Raw genomic sequence first — 21227 nt, 5'->3', positions numbered from 1 at the left:
ATTGCTGCTGGTTTCCATTTTCGTTTTTTACTGTTTCCTAAGTCACGGACCGGGTGCTAATGAACATAGCAGTTTTGCACCCTAAACAAACAAAAAAAACAAAAAAAAAGTACAGGACTCACATCTCCTCGGACTACCAGAGAGGTGCCGACGCAGACGTGCGATCTGAGCTTCAGCACTACTGTTGTCCGTTCGGCCAATACTAAGATCGCACGGTCGACATTTCCTCTTCCTCCCATCACCCCTCAGACATAAGCACCTTCATCAGCTTCTGCCAAGACGAAGACCTAGAAGTCAGATCCACGGGCCTTCAAGAAGGAACCGTAGGGAATTGGATGAAATGCGATGATTCTTGCTTTCTATTAAACATACGACCAAACGACACTGATAAGGGAGGAGCTTTCTGCAGCTTCATTCAGAAACAATTCACATAGGGTAATGGATGAAATGCAATGATTCTTGCTTTATTTTAAACATATGACCAAACGACACTGATAAGAGAGGAGCTTTCTGCAGCTTCTATCAGAAATAATTCACATAGGGCATTGGATGAAATGCGATGATTCTTGCTTCGTATTAAACATACGACCAAAGGACACTGATGTGAGAGGAGCTTTCAGCAAGCTGCTTTCAGAAATAATTCACATAGGTTGATGGATCGAATGTGATGATTGTGGCTTTGTAGTAATCATTCCAACAAATAGGCGCCAGTGCGGGAGGAGCTTTCTGCAGCTTCTTTCAGAAATAATCAACATAGGGTAATGGATGAAATGCGATGATGTTGTCTGCGTAGTAATCATACAAACAAAGAGACGGAAATGAGGCAGGACCTTTCTGCAGCTTTTCTCAGAAACACTTCACATAAGGTAATGGATGAAATGCGATGGTTCTGCCTGTGTGGTAATGATACCAACAAAGAGACATAAAATGTGGGAGGAGCTACCTGCAGCTTCTCTCAGTGGTACTTCAAATAGGGTAATGGATGAATTGCAATGATTCTGACTCTGCAGTAATTATACCAACGAATAGATGCAAATGAGGAAGGAGCATTTTGCAGCTACTCTCAGAAATATTGCGCATAAGGTAATGCAGAAAATGCGATGATTCTGTCTGTGTAGTAATCATAAGAGCAAAGAAATGCAAACAAGGAAGGAGCTTTATGCAGCTTCTCTCAGAGATGCTTCACATAGTGTAATGGATGAAATGCGATGATTATGGCTTTATAGATACCTTACCAACAAAGAGATGCAAATGATGGTGGAGCTTTATGCAGCTACTTTCAGATATATTTGAAATAGAGTAAAGGTTGAAATGTGGTTATTATGGGTTTGTAGTAACCATACCAAAAAAGAGATGCAAATGAGGGTGGAGCTCAATGCAGCCTCTGTCAGAAATCCTTCACATAGGGTAATGAAATGTGATGATTATGGCTTTCTAGTAACCCTACCAACAAAGAGATGCAAATGAGGGAGCAGCTTTATACAGCTTCTCTCAGAAATACTTCACATAGCGTAATGAATGAAATGCGATGATTAATGCTTGGTACTAACCATACAAACAAAGAGATTCAAATGGGGGAGGAGATTTCTACAGCTTCTCTCAGAAATACTTCACATCGGGTAATGGATGAAATGCGATGATTATTCCTTTGTAGTAGCTATACCACTAAAGAGACGCAGATGAGGGAGGAGCTTTATGCAGCTTCTCTCCGAAATACCTCACATAGGGTAATGGATGAAATGCAATGATTATGGCTTTGTAGTAACCATATCAACGAAGATATGCAAATGAGGGAAGAGCTTTCTTTAACTTCTCTCATATATAATTCAATTACGGTAATGGGTGAAATGTGATGAATCTGGGTTTGTAGTAACCTTAACAACAAAGAAATGCAAATATGGGAAGAGCTTTCTGCAGCTTCTCTCAGAAATACTTCTCAGAAATATTTCACATAGTGTAATGGATGAATTGTGATGATTCTGGCTTTGTAGTAATGATACCAACAATGAGAATCTGCGGCCTGAGGAGCTTTCTGCAGCTCCTTTCAGAAATAATTCGCATTGGGTATTGGATGAAATTCGATGATTTTGGCTTTGTAGTAATCAGTCGAACAAACAGACGGTGATGTGTGAGGAGCTTTCTGCAGCTCCTTTCGGAAATATTTCACAAATGTAATTGATGAAATGTGATGATTCTGGCTTTGTAGTAATCATACCAATAAAGGGAAGCTGCGGCCTGAGCTGCTTTCTACAGCTCCTTTTGGAAATAATTCGCATTTGGTATTGGATGAAGTATGATGATTTTGGCTTCGTAGTAATCAGACGAACAAAGAGACGCTGATGTGGGAGGAACTTTCTGCAGCTCCTTTCAGAAATAATTCACATAGGGTAATAGATGAAATGTGATGATTCTGGCTTTGTAGTAATCATGCCATCAAAGAGGCCCTGATGCGGGAGGCGCTCGAGTTCGATTGTCGGTCGGGCACACAGTTTTAATCTGCCAGGAATTTTCATATCTGCTCACACTCTGCTGCAGGGCGAAAATTCTCATTCTGGGAACATCCCCCAGGCTGTGGCTAAGCCATGTCTCCGCAATATCCTTTCTTTCAGGGGTGCTAGTTCTGCATGGTTCGCAGGAGAGCTTCTGTAAACTTTGGAAGGTAGGAGACGAGGTTATGGCAGAAGCGAAGCTGTGAGTACCGGGCGTGAGTCGTGCTTCAGTAGCTCAGATGATAGTGCACTTGCCCACGAAAGGCAAGGGTCCCGATTTCGAGTCTTTGTCGGGCACACAGTTTAATCTGCCAGGAAGTTTCAAGGTTTATCTGTTTATCAAGAGTAATAGAAGGCAGATTTCAGTCTACCTAACAGATCAAAACGAAAATTTCTGTTCCAACACTGACAATGTTGAGTGTTTATGGAAAAAGTTTAAGGTAATTGTAAAATGTGTTTTAGACAAATACGTGCCGAGTAGAACTGTGAGGGACAGGAAAAACCCACCGTGGTTCAACAACAATGTTAGGAAGCTTCTGCGAAAGCAAAGAGAGCTTCACTGCAAGTTTAAACGCAGCCAAAACCTCTCAGACAAACAGAACCTAAACAATGTCAAAGTTAGCGTAAGGAGGGCTATGCGTGAAGCGTTCAGTGAATCCGAAAGTAAAATTCTATGTACCGACTTAACAGAAAATCCTAGGAAGTTCTGGTTTTATGTTAAATCAGTAAGTGGTTCAAAACAGCATATCCAGACACTCTGGGATGATGATGGCGTTGAAACAGAGGATGACATGCGTAAAGCTGAAATACTTAACACCTTTTTCCAAAGCTGTTTCACAGAGGAAGACCGCACTGCAGTTCCTTCTCTAAATATTAGATATTAGATAAAGGCTCCCAGGTAGATGCTATTGTCCTTGACTTCCGGAAGGCGTTCGATACAGTTCCGCACTGTCGCCTGATAAACAAACTAAGAGCCTACGGAATATCAGACCAGCTGTGTGGCTGGATTGAAGAGTTTTTAGCAAACAGAACACAGCATGTTGTTATCAATGGAGAGACTTCTACAGACGTGAAAGTAACCTCTGGCGTGCCACAGGAGAGTGTTATGGGACCATTGCTTTTCACAATGTATATAAATGACCTAGTAGATAGTGTCGGAAGTTCCATGCGGCTTTTCGCGGATGATGCTATAGTATACAGAGAAATTGCAGCATTAGAAAATTGTAGTGAAATGCAGGAAGATCTGCAACGGATAGGCACTTGGTGCAGGGAGTGGCAACTGACCCTTAACATAGACAAATGTAATGTATTGCGAATACATAGAAAGAAGGATCCTTCATTGTGTGATTATATGATAGCGGAACAAACACCGATAGCAGTTACTTCTGTAAAATATCTGGGAGTATGCGTGCGGAACGATTTGAAGTGGAATGATCATATAAAATTAATTGTTGGTAAGGTGGGTACCAGGTTGAGATTCATTGGGAGAGTCCTTAGAAAATGTAGTCCATCAACAAATGAGGTGGCTTACTAAACACTCGTTCGACCTATACTTGAGTATTGCTCAACAGTGTGGGATCCGTACCAGATCGGGTTGACGGAGGGGATAGAGAAGATCCAAAGAAGAGCGGCACGTTTCGTCACAGGGTTATTTGGTAACAGTGATAGCGTTATGGAGATGTTTAGCAAACTCAAGTGGCCGACTCTGCAAGAGAGGCGCTCTGCATTGCGGTGTAGCTTGCTCGCCAGGTTTCGAGAGGGGGCGTTTCTGGATGAGGTATGGAATATATTGCTTCCCCCTACTTATACCTCCCGAGGAGATCACGAATGTAAAAATAGAGAGATTAGAGCGACAGGAACAGAAAAGAGAGGTAATGACAGTGGCACGTAAAGTGCCCTCCACCACACACCGTTAGGTAGCTTGCGGAGTATAAATGTAGATGTGGATGAAGATGTAATAATGAATGAAATGTGATGATTTGGGCTTTGAAGCAATCATGCCAGCAATGTGACGCATATGTGGGAGGAGCTCTCTGCAGAAATAATTCACATAGGGAAATGGATGAAGTGCGTTAATTATGGCTTTGTAGTAATCATACATACAAAGAGAAGCTGCTGCCTGAGGAGCTTTCTGCAGCTCCTTTCAGAAATAAATCACATAAGGTAATGGATGAAATGTGATGATTCCGGCTTTCTAGTAATCATACCAACAAAGAGACGCTGCTACGGGAGGAGCTTTCTGCAGCTACACTTAAAAATAATTCACATAGTGTAACGGATGCAATGCGATAATTCTGACTTTGGAGTAAACATGCCAACAAAGAGACACTGCTGCTGGAGGAACTTTATGTAGCTCCTTTCAGAAATACTTTATATAGGCTAATGGAAGAAATGCGATGATTCTGGCTTTGTAGTAATCATATGAACAAAGAGATGCTGCTGAGGGAGGAGCTTTCTGCAGCTGCTTTGAGGAATAATTCACATAGAGTAACAGATGAAATGCGATGATTCTGGCTTTGTAGTAATCATACCAATAAAGAGCCGCTGCTGCAGGAGGATCTTTCTGCAGCCCCTTTCAGAAATAATTCACAAAGTGTAATGGATGGATTGCGATGATTCTGGCTTTGTAGTAATCAAACCAACAAAGAGATGCTGGTGCGGAAGGAGCTTTCAGCAATTACTTTCAGAAATAATCCATATAGGGTAATGGATGAAATGCGAGGATTCTGGCTTTGTAAAAATAACACTTTCAAAGACACGCCGCTGAGGGAGGAGCATTCTGCAGTTTCTTTCAGAAATAATCCATATAGGGTAATAGATGAAATGCGATGATTCTGGCTTTGTAAAAGTAACACTTTCAAAGACACGCCGCTGACGGAGGAGCATTCTGCAGTTTCTTTCAGAAATAATCCATATAGGGTACTGGATGAAATGTGATGATTCTGGCTTTGTAGTAATCATACCAACAAAGACACGCTGCTGTGGGAGGAGGTTTCTGCAGCTTTTTTCAGAAATATTTCACATAGGGTAATGGGTGATATGCGATGATTCTGGCCTTGTAGTATTCATACCAACATAGGCACGTTGCAGCGGGTGGAGTTTTTTGCAACTCCTTTCAGAAGTAATTCACATAGCGTAATTGATGAAATGTGATGATTCGGGATTTGTAGTAATCATACCATCAAAGAGGTGTTGCGGGAGGAGCTTACTGCAGCTTCTTTCAGAAATTATTCACATAGGTCACTGCATGAAATGGGATGATTCTGGCTTTGTAGTAGTCATACCAACAAAGAGACGCTGCTGCGGGATTATCTTTCTGCAGGTACTTACAGAAATTAATCACATGGGCTAATGGATGAAATACGATGATTCTGGCTCTGTAGTAATCATACCAAGAAGGAGGTGCTGCTGTGGGAGGTGCTTTCTGCAGCTTCTTTCAGAGATAATTCACATAGTTTAATGGATGAAATGTGATGTTTCTGTTTTTGTAGTAGTCATACCAACAAAGAGAAGCTGCTGCCTGAGGAACTTTCTGCACCTTCATTCAGAAATAATTCACATAGTGTAATGGATGAAATACGATGATTCCTAAAAAGAGACGCTGCTGCGGTAGGAGCTTTCTATAATTTTTTTAGAAAAAATTCTCTTAGTGTAATGGATGAAATGCGATGATTCTGGCTTTGTAGTAGTCATGTCAACAAAGCGACGCTGCTGCGAGAGGAGCTTTCTGCAGCTCCTTTCAGAGATAATTCACTTAGGGTAATGGATGAAATGCGATGTTGCTGGCTTTGTAGTAATCATACCACCAAATGCCCTCCTTCGGATTGGAATAGGCACGAGGTATTCCTGCCTGTCGTAAGAGGCGACTAATTGGAGTCCCTCCCCCTCAAGGGGGTAGTTAGCACCTCCATCCGGAGACGGACGTTTCCACGACCTATATTTGTGGTCATTTTGGTTTTTCACTTCTTCTGGTTTCTTCCTTCCTTTGGTTGGTTCCTTTCTTTGTTCTTCTCCATCTTACTGTCTTACTTACTTTTTCCCTTGCCTCCTTCTCCCTTCCTTCTCTGGTCTCCGCCACGGCATTTGAGACTGTCTATCCTTTTTCTCCCTCTCTCCCTTCTTTTTGCTCTTCTTGCTTTCTCCCTGTGCGTGTCTGAAGGCCGACCCACGCATTTTTGTTCATAGTCGGTGATGGGGTAACGCGTAATTTTCCACCCCGGGTAGACAGGTAGGACACGTACGTGCCCCCTGGTAACGGCCAGGCCCAGGGAGGGGTGATTACCCGTGCTGATACCTTCCGAAAGTGATGATTGGTCCCTCCGTCCGTTTGTCGGGAGGTGTGAACAATCACCTAAGGCAGGAGTGCCCTCAGAGAGGGCCCCCACAAGGGAGGAGCGCGCCATCGGAGACGCTGGTAATCATATGGGATTCTTCCGCAATGGTTTCCTCACCTTCCACTATGTCTGCTCATAAGCGTAAGTTCACTGAGTCTCAGCCACAGACAGTTCTTCCATCGTTGCCACAGTTCCTTGTTGATTCTTGGTCTGACAAAGGTCACGACTTCTCCACGGTCAACCCTTTCATTATTCACATATGTGTTGACGCAATTGCAGGTCCTGTAAAGTCTTGTTCCAGATTACGGAATGGCACCTTGTTGTTAGAAACAGTCAGTGCCCTCCAGGCACGAAAATTGCTGCGTACTTCACTGCTCCACACCTTCTCTGTCCAGGTTGAAGTGCACCGCACTTTAAATTTCTCGTGTGGACTCGTTTATACACTCTCCGTCGATGGATTGTCTGACGAAGAAATTCAGCACTACCTGTCTGACCAGGGCGTAACGGCTGTTCATAGAGTTATGAAATGGGTTGACACGAACATCATTCCAACCCGCACTGTCTTCTTGACATTTGACAAAGTTCAACTCCCATTGAAAATCAAAGCAGGCTATGAGATAATCTCCGTTCGCCCTTACGTCCCCAACCCTACGCGTTGCTATCGGTGTCAGCGGTTCAATCACACCAGCCAGTCCGGTTCCAATCCGGCCAAATGTGTTACGTGTGGCAAGGATGCCCATGAGTGTGCTTGTCCACCTCCAACCCCTCGCTGCATCAACTGTATGGGTGACCACGCTGCTGCCTCTCGAGATTGCCCCATTTTTAAAGACGAAAAGCTCATCCATTAAATCAGAGTGAAGGATAAGGTGTCGACTTTTGCTACTCGAAAATTATTCGCCAGTCGACAGCCCACCATGCCTCAGACAGGAAAATACAGCACTGTCCTTGCTTCTCCTCGGCCAACAAAGAAGGCGGCCATGCAGATTTGCGACCTCACCTTTAGTGCCATGGTCGTCAGATCGGCCAGCGCAAAGATCGCCCATTCAATCTCACCACTTACGTCTGTCCACTCTATGGCTCATCCTTCATATGGCTCATCCTTCATCAGGTTCTGCTAAATCTCGAGCCCAAAAGTCAGACACCAAGACTTCGGAAATGCCATTCCATGCTGCCGGTCGCAAGCTCTGAGCAGTCGTTGAGTTGGCGGCAACCTTGGTCACATTCCTCCATTTTCTGTTCACCCTATGTCCATTATCCACAGGAATATCCGCGGCATTCGAGCCAATCGGGTTGAATTGTCGATCCTCTTACGATCCTACTCGCAGGTCATCTTCTGTCTTCAGGAAACAAAGCAGTGTCCCCATGACTGCTTTGTTCTCCTCCATTTTCAGTCTGTTCAATTTGATCTCCCCTCTGTTGAAGGCACTCCAGTCCATGGAGGACTCATGATTCTTCTCCATGATACTCTCCATTATCACCCAATCCACTTAAACACTTCCTTCCAAGCTGTCGCCATCTGTCTTTCTCTAACTGGATACACGTTCTCTCTTTGTACTGAATACATTCCATCGTCCACACCAATGGCACGAGCTGATCTCCTTCATCTTCTTGGTCAGCTTCCATCCCCCTATTTGCTGGTTGGGGACTTCAATGTCCACCACCCGCTTTGGGGATCTCGACATCCTTGTCCACGTGGCTCACTATTGCTAGACATCTTCCACCAAGCGGATCTAGTTTGCATCAACACTGGGGTCCCTACATTTTTGTCTGCCTCCACAACAAATTTCTCTCATTTGGACCTTTCGGTCGGTACTGTTCCGCTAGCTCGGCGCTTCGAATGGTTCGCCCTTTATGATACACACTCGAGTGACCCCTTTCCATGTGTCCTTAGACTGCAGCCTCATTTGCTGTATATGCGCCCGCGACGCTGGTAGTTTGCCGAAGCCGATTGGACACTTTTTTCGTCTCTAGCGACATTCGATGACCGTCACTTTCCTAGCGTCGACAGTGAGGTCACACATCTTACCGACGTTAGTCTTACAGATGCGGAACGTTCAATACCACGCACGTCCGAATTGCCCCGGCGCCCCCCCCCCCCCCCCCACCCAGTTCCTTGGTGTAACGAGGCATGCCGTGATGCAATACGTGAGCGGCGACGCGCTCTTCGCGTTTTCCGCCACCATCCTACTTTGGCCAACTGTATCCGCTATAAGCAGTTCCGTGCGCGATGCCATCGCATCATCCGCAATAGCAAGAAGGCAAGCTGGAAATTCTTTATTAGCTCATTTAACAACTTCACTCCCTCCTCGGAAGTTTGGAGTCGAGTTCAACGGTTATCTGGCGTGCCTAGTTTCTCCCCGGTCTCTGGGCTCACTGTCGCGCGTGATACGATAGTGGACCCCGTCACAATTTCTAACTCATTGGGTCAACACTTTGCTGAGATTTCGAGCTCCTCAAATTACCCGCCAGCGTTTCTCCCAAAGAAACGTGGAGCGGGAGTGCAACCTCTTGCTTTCTTCTCTCAAAATCGCGAAAGCTATAATACTGTTTTCTCCATGCAGGAACGCCACCATGAACTCTATTCTTCTCGCTCCTCCGCCCCAGGACCGGATGGTATCCACATCCAAATGTTGCTGCATTTATCAACCCATAGTCTGCGTTACCTCCTTCGCATTTATAATCGAATTTGGACCGACAGTACTTTTCCCAGACGATGGCGGGAAGCTATCGTCGTTCCTGTTCCGAAACCTGGAAAGGACAAACATCTCCCCTCTAGCTATCGTCCCATTTCTCTCATGAGTAGTGTATGTAAGGTTTTGGAGCGTATAGGGAATTGCCGTTTAGCTTGGTGGCTGGAATCCCGCAGTCTTTTAACACCTGCCCAATGCGGTTTCCGAAAGCATCGTTCTGCAGTTGACCATCTTGTTTCTCTCTCCACTACTATCATGAACAATTTTCTCCGGAAACGCCGAACAGTAGCAATATTTTTTGATCTGGAGAGAGCATACGATACCTGTTGGAGGACAGGCATCCTCCGCACACTGTTCTCTTGGGGCTTTCGAGGTCGGCTGCCCCTTTTTCTTCGCGAATTTATGGCAGAGTGCGGGTGAACACTACTCTCTCCCGTACTTTCTCCCAAGAAAACGGGGTACCCCAGGGCTCCGTGCTAAGTGTTGTACTGTTTGCCATTGCCATAAATCCAATTATGGATTGTCTCCTTCCTGATGTCTCGGGCTCCCTCTTTGTGGACGATTTTGCGATCTAATACAGCTCTCAATGGACCAGCCTTCTTGAACGACGTCTTCAAGGCTGTCTCGATTGCCTCCACTCTTGGAGCATCGAAACCGGCTTTCGTTTTTCTCCCAGTAAGACCGTTTGTGTTCATTTTTGGCGATGTAAGGAGTTTCTTCCACCCTCCTTACATCTAGGTCCTGTCAACCTTCCGTTTTCGGACGTCGCTAAATTCTTGGGTCTTATGTTTGACAGAAAACTGTGCTGGTCCTCCCATGTTCTCTATCTTTTGGCTCGCTGTCTGCGATCCCTCAACACCCTCCGTGTCCTGAATGGTACCTCCTGGGGAGTGAACCGAGTGGTCCTCCGCCTCTATCGTGCCTTAGTGCACTCGAAATTGGACTATGGAAGCATAGTTTACTCCTCTGCTCGGCCGTTTATTCTTCGTCGTCTCGACACGTTTAGTGTCTGGAGCTTTTTACACCAGCCCTGTTGAGAGCCTTTATGCTGAGACTGCTGAACCTCCGCTGTCCAATCGGCGAGCAGTCCTTCTGAGTTGTTATGCTAGCCATCTGTCTTCCATGCCTGCTAATCCAGCCCATGACATTTTTTTCGATGCCTCCTTTGATGTAGGGTATGCAGGCCGCCCCTCCTCCATACTACCACCGGGAGTCCGCTTCCGTCAACTGCTCCATTCTCTTTCCTTCCTCTTTCCTAAAACCTTCTTGACAACTTGGGGTACAGCACCACCTTGGCTCCGTCCCCAGATCTGCCTGCTCCATGACCTATGTCAGTTTCCCAAGGATGGTACCCCCTTCACTTGTTTATCATCGGGCATTTTCTGCTTTATGTGCACAAATGAAGGAAGCCACATTTATTTACACTGATGGCTCAAAAACATCGTTTGGTGTAGGGAGTGCCTATATTGTTGGCGACACCCCAGATTAATTTCAGCTTCCCGGCCAGTGTTCGGTTTAAACTGTGGAGCTTTACGCTGTTCTCCAGGCTGTCCACTACATCCGCCGCCATCAGCGGATACAGTATGTTATCTGTTCAGATTCTCTCAGCTCTCTCCTCAGTCTCCAAGCTCTTTACCCTGTCCACCCTCTGGTCCACCGGATTCAGGACTGTCTGCGCTTGCTCCACCTGGGGGGCGTCTCGGTGGCGTTCCTCTGGCTCCCGGGATAAGTTGGTATCTGTGGAAATGAGGCGGCCGATATAGCAGCCAAGGGTGCAGTCTCTCTTCTTCGACCAGCTATTCGATCGATTCCCTTCACCAATCTATGGAGCATTTTATGTCGTCGTGTTGTTCTTTTATGGCACGCACATTGGTCGACACTTCCCCGTAATAAATTGTAGGATGTGAAAACTCTTCCCTGTGATTGGACCTCTTCCTCCCGAACGCGTCGTCGGGAGGAGGTAATTTTAACTAGACTCCGGATAGGGCACTGTCTTTTTAGCCATCGACATCTTTTAAGCGGCGATCCTCCCCCACTCTGTCCCCACTGCTCTCAGCTGTGGACGGTAAGACACCTTTTAATTGAGTGCCCCTATTTTAATCCGTTACGCGCCCGTCTACAGCTGTCGCCTGATATATCGTCCATTTTAGCAGATGACACGCGCTCGGCCGATCGCGTTCTCGAGTTCATTAGTGCCAGCAAGATGACGTCAGTCATTTGAAGCTTTTTTTGGGGACAACCAACCCCTTCCTGTAGTTGATTTTTAAGGCTTCCTTCTGCTTTTAGTTTCTTCAAATTTTTGAGGTTCGTTCCCATTGCTGCTGGTTTCCATTTTCGTTTTTTACTGTTTCCTAAGTCACGGACCGGGTGCTAATGAACATAGCGGTTTTGCACCCTAAACAAACAAAAAAAAAAAACAAAAAAAGTACAGGACTCACATCTCCTCGGACTACCAGAGAGGTGCCGACGCAGACTTGCGATCTGAGCTTCAGCACTACTGTTGTCCGTTCGGCCAATGCTAAGATCGCATGGTCGACATTTCCTCTTCCTCCCATCACCCCTCAGACATAAGCACCTTCATCAGCTTCTGCCAAGACGAAGACCTAGAAGTCAGATCCACGGGCCTTCAAGAAGGAACCGTAGGGAATTGGATGAAATGCGATGATTCTTGCTTTCTATTAAACATACGACCAAACGACACTGATAAGGGAGGAGCTTTCTGCAGCTTCATTCAGAAACAATTCACATAGGGTAATGGATGAAATGCAATGATTCTTGCTTTATTTTAAACATATGACCAAACGACACTGATAAGAGAGGAGCTTTCTGCAGCTTCTATCAGAAATAATTCACATAGGGCATTGGATGAAATGCGATGATTCTTGCTTCGTATTAAACATACGACCAAAGGACACTGATGTGAGAGGAGCTTTCAGCAAGCTGCTTTCAGAAATAATTCACATAGGTTGATGGATCGAATGTGATGATTGTGGCTTTGTAGTAATCATTCCAACAAAGAGGCGCCAGTGCGGGAGGAGCTTTCTGCAGCTTCTTTCAGAAATAATCAACATAAGGTAATGGATGAAATGCGATGGTTCTGCCTGTGTGGTAATGATACCAACAAAGAGACATAAAATGTGGGAGGAGCTACCTGCAGCTTCTCTCAGTGGTACTTCAAATAGGGTAATGGATGAATTGCAATGATTCTGACTGTGTAGTAATTATACCAACAAATAGATGCAAATGAGGAAGGAGCATTTTGCAGCTACTCTCAGAAATATTGCGCATAAGGTAATGCAGAAAATGCGATGATTCTGTCTGTGTAGTAGTGGTGGGCAGGAAATCGCGTATCTGTTAGAAATCACAGTGACTGAGAAGTCACAGATATCACAGTAGCAACTTTACAGAATCTAACTGCGATTTCAGTCACAGTTAGCAGTCGCAAGTAGTATTTCATATTCAAAGACGTGAGCCATCTTTTGGTCGAATTTAGCACTGCTTTCTGCGATTTCAGTGACAAGTCGCAACTAAGAGTCGCAAGTAGCAACTAAAAAGCGCGGTTAACAGTGGCATCTGTTGGCCAAAGTTCGTACTACGTCCATCTCTGCGGTACGCTATGGAGTCTAACTGCGATTTCCGTGACAAGTCGCAACTAAGAGTCGCAAGTAGCAACTAGAAAGCGCGGTTAACAGTGCCATCTGTGGGTCAAAGTTTGTACTACGCCTATCTCTGCGGTACGCTATGGAGTCTAACTGCGATTTCCGTGACAAGTCGCAACTAAGAGTCGCAAGTAGCAACTAGAAAGCGCGGTTAACAGTGCCATCTGTGGGTCAAAGTTTGTACTACGCCCATCTCTGCGATACACTATAGAGTCCCAACTGCGATTTCCGTGACAAATCGCAACTAAGAGTCGCAAGTAGCAACTAAAAAGCGCAGTTAGCACTGCCATCTGTTGAGCAAAGTTCATACTACGCTACTCGCTACCGAGTCAAACTGCGATTTCTGTGACAAATCGCAACTAAGAGTCGCAAGTAGCAACTAAAAAGCGCAGTTAACATACTTTTCCTAGTGTCATCTGTTGACCGACGTACGTACTTCGTTATTGAGGCCTTGTGCCTCACGAGATCGATGTGCTGTGTGTGCATAGTGGTACAAGTCCATTTTTGTTCATTTTGAGATACAGAGTCGTAAAGTTAAATGAGCGCTGACAAATCTGCATTTGAGATACCAGAAATATTCAAGCATATGGCTTCTTGCTAGAGATGAAGCTTTATTTATGTTTGTTTGGATCATTAATTTCAGAAGCATTATAGACAGAAAAGTGGAGGTAATGGACTTGTACCACTATTGAAATAAGCCCTTCATATTATATGATGACATGCACATTCAGCATCAGTTATGGTTGGTCAAATACTGCTGTGACTCTGAATGTATTATATTAATAAGAAGCAACATTGCCTTTTTCTCCTGAAAATATCAAGTAATGTAACAAATGTGTTTGATTCTGCTTCCAATATGACAGTTTTGGTTAATACTCCACATGCCTACAGGACTTTGCAATGTTAACGCAGCAGAACTCAGACATCTGTATAAGTGTAGAGAAATGAAAACAGTCATATGAATGCCTCACTTTTGTTCCGACACAGTTCAAGACTCGGGAGAAAAGTTTTACACCTGGTGTTCTACATGGAAACTTTACACACAAGAACTTTTTGCCGACACTACTACCACCTACATAAGTAAGCTTTTACTGTGTTACTTTCAAGGAATTCACTTAAGCTATTCCTGATTTAACTGTAAGATCTGTACTTCCCACTTTCGTATCAACAGCCTCAAAATGCATATTGTAGACTTCGGGATATGTTACAGGTCAGTGTCACAACAAGATTGTGGAGAAAGAGGGGGAGGAGGCGGCATTTCACTCTCCAACAAGTGTTTACCAATAAATATGTGGCGGAAAATTAAGGGTATAGGACGGCTTAACATGTGGAAAATGAGATTTTCATTATTCGCTCATTGTATTTAACATTTATTATTCCTTTAAAATCGCACAACAACTTCAATAAAACACAGTTTAATCACTCATCTGCACACTTATTTCGCAATAATGTCACTTTTAAACTGCAAATCCTCTAAGAGCTCTCTTGAATCTTCACGAGTCTCTCCCTACAGCCTTGATGTGAATAGATACGTACAGCAACCAGAACTGTGTCTGCAAAATCACAAGGATTATTAAACAATTTTTGCTGTCACTAATTACAAGCAATATAATTGGCAGAGTAGATTGCTAATATTTGCTGTAATGAAAGCCACTCAATGGGGTATATTTCACATTTGCAAGAACGATCTCACTTAAGTAATTAAGTCCATCGAAACACTTACAAGGGAACATCCCCATCGCACCCCCCTCAGATTTAGTTATAAGTTGGCACAATGGATAGGCCTTGAAAAACTGAACACAGATCAATCGAGAAAACAGGAAGAAGTTGTGTGGAACTATGAAAAAATAAGCAAAATATACAAACTGGGTCGTCCATGCGTAAGATAGGCAATATTAAGAGGACTGTGAAGCGACGAGCGCCGTGGTCCCGTGGTTAGCGTGAACGGCTGCCGAACGAGAGGTCCTTGGTTCAACTATGCCCTCCACTGAAAATTTTGCTTTCTTTATTTTCGCAAAGTTATGATCTGTCCGTTCGTTCATTGACGTCTCTGTTCACTGTAATAAGTTTAGTGTCTGTGTTTTGCGACCGCACCGCAAAACCGTGTGATTAGTTGACGAAAGGACGTGCCTCTCCAATGGGAACCGAAAACATTTGATCGCAAGGTCATAGGTCAACCGATTCCTCCACAGGTAAACATGTCCGATATTTTGTATACGACACTGGTGACAGCATGTGCGTCACATGACAGGAATATGTTGTCGACCCACCTAACTAGTACACTTGGCGAATGGGTGAAAAGTTTCTTCTATCTTGCCCGATTTAGATTTTCTTGTGGATGTAATAATCACTCCAAAAAAAGTGATGAAATCTTAAGTTTTTCACATAAACTGAAAATAAAAAGTTAAAATTTTCAGTCGAGGGAAGATTTGAACCAAGGACCTCTCGTTCCGCAGCTGTTCACGCTAACCACGGGACCACGGAGCTCTGCACAGCACAGTGCCCTTAACATTACCTATGTTACTCATGGACGACCCAGTTTGTATATTTTGCTTATTTTTTTCGTAGTTCAACACAACTTCTTCCAGTTTTCTCGATTGATCTGTGTTCAGTTTTTCAAGGCCTATCCACTGTGCCAACTTATAACTAAATCTGAGGGGGGTGCGATGGGGCTGTTCCCTTGTTAGAAACTAACCTCTCGTCTGACGAAAACGGTCTAAAGACGCAGTGGCAATTTCTCCAGATCTGCTGACAATGATATTTTGAGTTATCAGTTTACTGAGTGACTGAAATGTAGTTCGGGTACCTGGGAACATAACAATACGTTAGAATTCATTTTCTAAACACGAACTATTACGGTACTGTATGGCTACTTACATATTAATTACACTATTAATATTTTCACAGTTGTTTCTTTAATACAAGATTAAAGCCAACGGAAGAACAAACGTAAAACATACTTACCAATGACATGTTTGTTGAGATGCAATTTTCTGTGTGGACAGATGTAGCTTTTTCATGCGGTGGTAAGTCGCAGAAATCGCAGGAGTCACAGAAATCGCAGAAGTAGCAGAAGTCACAGAAATCGCAGAAGTAGCAGAAGTCACAGAAATCGCAGAAGTAGCAGAAGTCACAGAAATCGCAGAAGTAGCAGAAGTCACAGAAATCACAGAAGTAGCAGAAGTCGCAGAAATCGCGGAAGTAGCAGAAATCGCAGAAATAGCAGTGGCGGAGGGATACGCGACTTGGTTCCTTAACTGCGACTCTTAACTGCGACAAATCACAGTTAAGAATCACAGATACTGAAAAGTAGCATTCACAGAAATCACTGATATCGGAAAATCGCAGTTTAGCCCATCACTAGTACTGCACAAACACACTTCATACATACGTTAACGCGGGAAAACGAACACTTCTCGTGTCCTCCAAAGAACCCCGCTCGTCAAGAGAATCTCTCAGTGTCTTGTCGACTATCGACTTGTCACTCCCACAGGGTAATGGATGAAATGCGATGATGCTGGCTTTGTAATGATCATAGTAAGAAAGAGACGCTGCTGCGGGAGGAGCTTTTTGCAGCTTATCTCAGAAATAATTCACATAGAGTAGTGGATGAATTGCAATGATTCTGGCTATGTAGTTGTTCTGTCTAGACACAATGAGAGGAAGCCGAAAGGCACGCGCTTAAACTCACGCAGGCTATTGTGAGGTCTGAAACAGGATACGTAATGAATGCTATAAAGAAAAGTACGTTGCTTCTGGAATACTTAACTTTAATCCACATTTGTAGAACATAGCTCTTGATGATACATTAATAGAATCTCAATATCACTTGAATACGGCGCCTTGCTAGGTTGTAGCAAATGTAGCTGAAGGCTATGCTAACTATCGTCTCGGCAAATGAGAGCGTAGTTGTCAGTGAATCATGGCTAGCAACGTCGGCTGTACAACTGGGGCGAGTGCTAATACGTCCCTCTAGACCTGCCGTGTGGTGGCGCTCGGTCTGCAATTACTGACAGTGGTGACACGCGGGTCTGTCGCATACTAGCGGACCGCGGCCGATTTAAAAGCTACCACCTAGCAAGTGTGGTGTCTGCGGGTGACACCATAGTAGTAATCAGACGAACAAAGAGACGCTGCTGCGGGAAGAGCTTTCTTCAGCTTCTTTCACAAACAATTCACGTAGGGTAATGGATGAGATGCGATGATTCTGGCTTCGTAGTAATCATACGAACCAAGAGACTATGCTGCGGGAAGTGCTTCCAGCAGTTCTTTCAAAAATAATTCACATAATTTAATGGATGTAGTGGGATGATTCTGGATTTGTAGTAATCTTACCAACAAAAAGGTGCTCATGCAGGAGAAGCTTTCTGCAGCTTCTTTTAGAAATAATTCACATAGTGTAATGGTTGAAGTACGATTATGCTGGATCTATAGTAATCAAACCAACAAACAGATGCTGCTGCATGTAGAGCTTTCTGCAGCGTCTTTCAGAAATAAATCACATAGGGTAATGAATGAAATGCAATGATACTTGCTTTTTAGTAGTCATACCAACATAGAGATGCTGCTGCGGGAGGAGTTTTCTGCAGGTTCTTTAAGAAATAATTCACATAGGGTATTGGAAGAGATACAATGATTCTGGATTTGTAGTTATCAGACAAACAAAGAGACGCTGCTGCGGGAAGAGCTTTCTGCAGCTCCTTTCTGAAATAATTCACATAGGGTAATGGATGAAATGCGATGATCCTGGCTTTATAAAAGCCAACCATACAAAAACACCTGCTGCGCAAGGAGCTATTTCCAGCAGCTTTCAGAAATAACTCACTTAAGGTAATGGATAAAATGCGATGATTCTGGATTTGTAGTACTCGTATGAACAAAGAGACGCTGCTGCGGGAGGAGCATTCTGGGGCTCCTTTCGGAAATAATTTCCATTGGGTAATGGATGAAATACGATTATTCTGGCTTTGTAGTAGTCATACCAACAAAGAGAGGCTGCTGGTGGAGGAGCTTATTGCAGCTCCATTCAGTAATAATTCACATAGGGTAATGGATGAAATGCGATGATTCTGGCTTTGTAGTAATCATACCAAAAAAGAGATGCTGCTGTGGAAGGAGCTTTTGCAGCTTCTTCCAGAAATAATTCACGTAGTCCAATGGAGGAAATGGGTTGATTCACGCTTGGTAGTAATCATAATAACAAAGAGATCCTGCTGCGAGTGGAACTTTTTGCAGCTCCTTTCAGAAGTTATTCACATAGGGTAATGAATGAAATGTGATGATTCGGGATTTGTAGTAATCATACCATCAAAGAGGTGTTGCGGGAGGAGCTTACTGCAGCTTCTTTCAGAAATTATTCACATAGGTCACTGCATGAAATGGGATGATTCTGGCTTTGTAGTAATCATACCAACAAGGAGAGGCTGCTGCTGGAGGAGCTTTCTACAGCTTGTTTCAGAAATAATTGACATAGGCTAATGGATGAAATGGGATGATGCTGGCTTTGTAGTAGTCATACCAACAAAGAGACGCTGCTGCGGGATTATCTTTCTGCAGGTACTTACAGAAATTAATCACATGGGCTAATGGATGAAATGCGATGATTCTGGCTCTGTAGTAATCATACCAAGAAGGAGGTGCTGCTGTGGGAGGTGCTTTCTGCAGCTTCTTTCAGAGATAATTCACATAGTTTAATGGATGAAATGTGATGTTTCTGTTTTTGTAGTAATCATACCAACAAAGAGAAGCTGCTGCCTGAGGAGCTTTCTGCACCTTCATTCAGAAATAATTCACATAGTGTAATGGATGAAATACGATGATTCCTAAAAAGAGACGCTGCTGCGGTAGGAGCTTTCTATAATTTTTTTAGAAAAAATTCTCTTAGTGTAATGGATGAAATGCGATGATTCTGGCTTTGTAGTAGTCATATCAACAAAGCGACGCTGCTGCGAGAGGAGCTTTCTGCAGCTCCTTTCAGAGATAATTCACTTAGGGTAATGGATGAAATGCGATGTTGCTGGCTTTGTAGTAATCATACCACCAAATGCCCTCCTTCGGATTGGAATAGGCACGAGGTATTCCTGCCTGTCGTAAGAGGCGACTAATTGGAGTCCCTCCCCCTCAAGGGGGTAGCTAGCACCTCCATCCGGAGACGGACGTTTCCACGACCTATATTTGTGGTCATTTTGGTTTTTCACTTCTTCTGGTTTCTTCCTTCCTTTGGTTGGTTCCTTTCTTTGTTCTTCTCCATCTTACTGTCTTACTTACTTTTTCCCTTGCCTCCTTCTCCCTTCCTTCTCTGGTCTCCGCCACGGCATTTGAGACTGTCTATCCTTTTTCTCCCTCTCTCCCTTCTTTTTGCTCTTCTTGCTTTCTCCCTGTGCGTGTCTGAAGGCCGACCCACGCATTTTTGTTCATAGTCGGTGATGGGGTAACGCGTAATTTTCCACCCCGGGTAGACAGGTAGGACACGTACGTGCCCCCTGGTAACGGCCAGGCCCAGGGAGGGGTGATTACCCGAGCTGATACCTTCCGAAAGTGATGATTGGTCCCTCCGTCCGTTTGTCGGGAGGTGTGAACAATCACCTAAGGCAGGAGTGCCCTCAGAGAGGGCCCCCACAAGGGAGGAGCGCGCCATCGGAGACGCTGGTAATCATATGGGATTCTTCCGCAATGGTTTCCTCACCTTCCACTATGTCTGCTCATAAGCGTAAGTTCACTGAGTCTCAGCCACAGACAGTTCTTCCATCGTTGCCACAGTTCCTTGTTGATTCTTGGTCTGACAAAGGTCACGACTTCTCCACGGTCAACCCTTTCATTATTCACATATGTGTTGACGCAATTGCAGGTCCTGTAAAGTCTTGTTCCAGATTACGGAATGGCACCTTGTTGTTAGAAACAGTCAGTGCCCTCCAGGCACGAAAATTGCTGCGTACTTCACTGCTCCACACCTTCTCTGTCCAGGTTGAAGTGCACCGCACTTTAAATTCCTCGTGTGGAGTCGTTTATACACTCTCCGTCGATGGATTGTCTGACGAAGAAATTCAGCACTACCTGTCTGACTAGGGCGTAACGGCTGTTCATAGAGTTATGAAAAGGGTTGACATGAACATCATTCCAACCCGCACTGTCTTCTTGACATTTGACAAAGTTCAACTCCCATTGAAAATCAAAGCAGGCTATGAGATAATCTCCGTTCGCCCTTACGTCCCCAACCCTACGCGTTGCTATCGGTGTCAGCGGTTCAATCACACCAGCCAGTCCGGTTCCAATCCGGCCAAATGTGTTACGTGTGGCAAGGATGCCCATGAGTGTGCTTGTCCACCTCCATCCCCTCGCTGCATCAACTGTATGGGTGACCACGCTGCTGCCTCTCGAGATAAGGTGTCGACTTTTGCTACTCGAAAATTATTCGCCAGTCGACAGCCCACCATGCCTCAGACAGGAAAATACAGCACTGTCCTTGCTTCTCCTCGGCCAACAAAGAAGGCGGCCATGCAGATTTGCGACCTCACCTTTAGTGCCATGGTCGTCAGATCGGCCAGCGCAAAGGTCGCCCATTCAATCTCACCACTTACGTCTGTCCACTCTATGGCTCATCCTTCATCAGGTTCTGCTAAATCTCGAGCCCAAAAGTCAGACACCAAGACTTCGGAAATGCCATTCCATGCTGCCGGTCGCAAGCTCTGAGCAGTCGTTGAGTTGGCGGCAACCTTGGTCACATTCCTCCATTTTCTGTTCACCCTATGTCCATTATCCACAGGAATATCCGCGGCATTCGAGCCAATCGGGTTGAATTGTCGATCCTCTTACGATCCTACTCGCAGGTCATCTTCTGTCTTCAGGAAACAAAGCAGTGTCCCCATGACTGCTTTGTTCTCCTCCATTTTCAGTCTGTTCAATTTGATCTCCCCTCTGTTGAAGGCACTCCAGTCCATGGAGGACTCATGATTCTTCTCCATGATACTCTCCATTATCACCCAATCCACTTAAACACTTCCTTCCAAGCTGTCGCCATCTGTCTTTCTCTAACTGGATACACGTTCTCTCTTTGTA

General features: G+C 44.6%; 1 long non-coding RNA gene across 1 annotated transcript; it reads right to left on the bottom strand.

The window, feature by feature from the left end:
* Positions 1-14699: 14699 nt before the first annotated feature.
* Positions 14700-16402, bottom strand: LOC126185081 (uncharacterized). Its single transcript, XR_007536941.1, has 3 exons — positions 16137-16402; positions 15868-15978; positions 14700-14725 (listed from the first exon to the last, which is right to left on the bottom strand). It is a non-coding gene; the product is annotated as an uncharacterized LOC126185081 (long non-coding RNA).
* Positions 16403-21227: the final 4825 nt, after the last annotated feature.

This window comes from Schistocerca cancellata, chromosome 4 (genome assembly GCF_023864275.1).
Source record: "Schistocerca cancellata isolate TAMUIC-IGC-003103 chromosome 4, iqSchCanc2.1, whole genome shotgun sequence".
Lineage (NCBI taxonomy): Eukaryota > Metazoa > Arthropoda > Insecta > Orthoptera > Acrididae > Schistocerca > Schistocerca cancellata.
The sequence above is the reverse complement of the archived record's forward strand: the minus strand, read 5'-3'. Positions and strand labels throughout refer to the sequence as shown.